At 31.6% G+C, this 4,131-nt stretch overlaps 1 pseudogene; it reads right to left on the bottom strand.

Annotated features, from left to right (window-relative positions):
* Positions 1 to 383: 383 nt before the first annotated feature.
* Positions 384 to 3,404, bottom strand: LOC110658039 (ankyrin repeat domain-containing protein EMB506, chloroplastic-like; annotated as a pseudogene).
* Between the last annotated feature and the right edge of the window lie 727 nt (positions 3,405 to 4,131).

Here is a 4,131-nt window from a genome sequence, read left to right as displayed (position 1 = left end):
TTGGATATAGATTGTCACTTAGTGCAGGAACAATTGTAAAAAGGCTTCACACCTGCGCATGTTTCATCTATTCATCGGCTTACAAATGTGTTTACTAAGCCATTATGTGTTGCTTCTCATACTTCTTTAATTTCCAAGTTGAACTTGTGTTTTTGCCACCAGATCCAACTTTAGGGGGGGGGGGGATGCTAATGCAATTGTTCCAGCTAATATTTTAACTTATTTTTTATGCTAGATGTAGTTTGTTGACTTTAGTATAGCTTTCTTTGTAAGCATCTTATAAACAATATAAGACTTATACTACCTTTTTTGCAAGCTAATAGAATCATTTTCTTCATTTTTCATTTTTGTTATCAAACAACTTCATAGAATGCCTTTGCTTATCAAAGATCTATGTTAGCTGGTACAATCTTCACTAACTTAGTTAGGTCATACGACTTGAAGTCCTTGCCATAGCATAAGCAAAGATCTAGGGGAGTCATTCCATCCTGAATATGTGGTGTCAACAATATTAGTTTCCCAACTATAACTTCAAGGCAAGTGCATAGTCATAAACATTTACATTATTTCTTTTGTTCTTATCTACACCATTCACTAACAAAACTTTAATTATATCTCTATTTCTACTTTATACTATAATGTGCAACGCAATCCAGCTTTCTTGTAAGAAATGTTCATGGAATTGTTGAAAACTATACCCAGTAGTAGAACATAGTTTTATAAACAATACTTGCATTATCTGTAACTTTCACATCAACATTGTATTTGATCAATAACTTCACAGTTTGCATAATGCCAACTTGAGCTGCATAATGCAGAGGACTAGCACCATCCTGTTACTAGGAAAAATGGACAAGCACTCAAATATACCATTAAAAAAAAAAAAGAGGAAAGTAAGTTTGTTATCAAAAATCCTATCCTCATTGAATCTTTGACATGAGGGCTTGCAACTTTTCTTAAAAGATGACTAATTATAGCCTCCTTTTTACCAATAATTACTTTATGTAGGGCTATGAGACCTTCCTATTTGAAAATTTCAATTTAATATTTATTGCTTAGGATGAAATACATAGCAAGAAATTATAAGATATAGAATGGATATTACTAGTGATGAAATTCACCTTATCAACATTGTTAATACCAAGTCCATCTTTTAATAGCTTGTCCATAGAGCATATCTGTCCTGATAATGCAAGGGTCTGGAGTGGTTTCCATTTTGCATGGACAATGGAGGTATAAGAACATAGTAATCAAGAAAATCTGCACCTTGATAAGTCCAAAAATTACATGTATTCCTTTTGCAAAGCTAAGGAATTGTTAATGCAAAATGGGAAGATGAAGATCCTAATACGATTTAGGGATTCTATTCAATGTAAAATTAGGAAGTTTAGTATTTCTAGTAATTAGGAATTCTATTACTATTATTATTACTATTTAGTAAAGTATTTTAATTATTTAGAAATTTTGTGGATTTGGGTTTTCTACATAGGATTTGATTCATATCTTCCTAATTAGGTTGAATCCTAAAGCTAGTAGGATTACTCATAATATATATAGGACATAGGGTTTCTATTATTATTAGCTTAGATTTTGTTATGACAATTTTATGAGATTAACATAATTTGAGAATTAGTTCTCTTTTCCCTTGTTTTACCTTTGTTCTTATTGTGGTGCTACATGTTCTTATTCCGGTGCTACATCAACTGGATAAGTCAATTTTTAATAAATGTGAACCTTTAAGAAAATGCAAAATTATAATACACCCATGGACGATCAGATAAGGTTTCATATTAAAGATAAAAAAAGCTATTTGAAGTTCTCAAAACTAACTATTGATATGTTGTCGAGGTTATAAGTTGCATGATCTGTTGTGAAATTTCTCTTTCTTCTAGCTCTAAAAGCTATTTAACCTCTACCAAAAAAAAAAAACAATTTTATTGCTCTAGTGGGTGAGCAATTATATGCATGAAAATAGCTAAAAGTAAAACTACATGCATGCTAGTCCATTTCAAAGTGGAAACTCAACCCACAATAAGTTTAACTCTATGGACATCATCCTATCTAGCTGCCATACAACTATGAAGTCAGATCATATTCAATTACATCTCATCTTTGAGCATCATTGGGCAGGCTGACTTATCGTCCCTTTTTTCCTATTTATCTAACCTACTAGCCTAGACTTTTTTTTTCTTGGGAACAAATAAGCACCTAATGTTGTGACCCTAAGTTACATATTCAAGTCACTGATAGCATGATATTTGATAAACTTGTAACAAACTAGTGATCATACAAGAATTTAACATCAAATTAGCCTAAGCCAGCTAAATCAATGTGACTTTATCGACACTATATTAAATGAATTTGATATCATAAAACATACTTAAATTCATGTTCCTTTTTCTTCTCTCCTTTTTATGATAATTGATTCATCGAGATATAAAAGTAGAAAAGGGAAAACTAAGATAACAAAAAAGAAATAAAGGATAAAAGGGACACCATTCTCAAGATCCTCCTCATAATTATTTTCCATGTAATTATCAACTGTGCTAGTAGTAGATGTAATATAAATTTCTTATACCCAATCACTCTCATAATCCATGTCCTTTTCTTCTGCTTCTTCATCTTCTTCATCGTAATCACTGTCACTACCATCATCAGGATCTTCCCCAACTCCCTGGAATATTTCTGAGGCTAAGGCCCAATTTGACTTAACCACACAAGTACAAAGTTTTGAGCATTCCTTAGAAAGAAAGGAAGCAAATCTTCTAGTTCTAAGGGTATTTGATGCTTTAAAGAGCTTGGAGCCAAAAGTTAAACTTGGGGCAGCATAATTAATTATAGCTAAAAATTGAGGAAGCAAATAAATCGAAGGAGAAATGGTAACTTCTGTCACTAATATTTTCTACTTCTGTTCTACAACGATTGAATTGCACTTCCAAAAAACCAACATAATAATATTGTCAAATAAGCACATTAATTACAATAAAAATGAAAAAAGAACTCATTAGGGAAAAAAGATATGTGTTTTCTTTTTTATCTTCTTGTTATTCACTGAGATATACAAGTGGAGCTTATTCTTCTAACAAGTATTGACCTCTAAATCAAAGAATTTCTAATGCATTACTAAAGTACATCAAATTTAAAGCACAATATGGGCAAAAAACCTTATGGGCTTATGGCCACATATGATACCTCTTCCAAATCTTACAATTAATAATAAAAACATTCTAGCAACCATCAAAATGGAGAGAGATTAAAATGTGAAAACTAGGTATCATAGCTTATATAGTAATGAAATATGAAAATTGGGTATCGTACATAAAATATTAGGATCCTTTAAATATCAATTAAAAAGAATATATCATAACAAACAAGTAAGAATCCATCAAACAACTAACCACCATTCCACTTGCTAGAAGCAATTATACCAAAAGAAGACAACAAATATGAAGGAGCGGAAGCATGAAAATTATTAGATTAGAACATTGAATTAAAAAATTTTCTTCTAGAGTCTCATGCATCATGCAAGATTCATTATATACCTAATTGATTTCAATGTTCAATTGCATATTAAAACCCTTTTAATATGTATTAGGATCTACATTTGCCATTTAAGATTTTTGAATTAACAGATTAATTCATTAGAACCCTAGATTAATATAAGAACATGTGCACTAACCTTTTGATGCACTGTAAATGTGTTTGGTACCTTTGGGAAACACCTAGAACCCCAAATGTTGTCCCTCTAGTTTGTCCACACCAAGATCACCAATGGCAGCCCCTTGAATAGCTTCTCAAGCCTTGCCAACCAATTAGAAATTAGGGATTTGCCTTTAGAGAGGTTGTAGATGTATATAGGACACTAGAAATAATTTCTAGCAATTTTAATTCAAGAGAATATGGGCAATTCTCTTTGAATTGATGAGAGAAGAAGAAGAAGAGAGGAGAGGAGCTTCATGGGTGGCGGCACCTTTGAGAAAAAAATCAGAATATATATTACTCTTTCATAACATCACATTATATAATTAGGTCATCACTTAAAACCCTTGCCACATGTCATCTTCTGATTGCATCTTAATTTTAATTGACCTAATCACATCAAGCCAAGTGTCAAAGCTAGGTTTAATCTTA

This window comes from Hevea brasiliensis, chromosome 15 (genome assembly GCF_030052815.1).
Source record: "Hevea brasiliensis isolate MT/VB/25A 57/8 chromosome 15, ASM3005281v1, whole genome shotgun sequence".
Lineage (NCBI taxonomy): Eukaryota > Viridiplantae > Streptophyta > Magnoliopsida > Malpighiales > Euphorbiaceae > Hevea > Hevea brasiliensis.
Note: the sequence above shows the minus strand (reverse complement) of the source record. Positions and strands in the feature narration are given on the sequence as shown.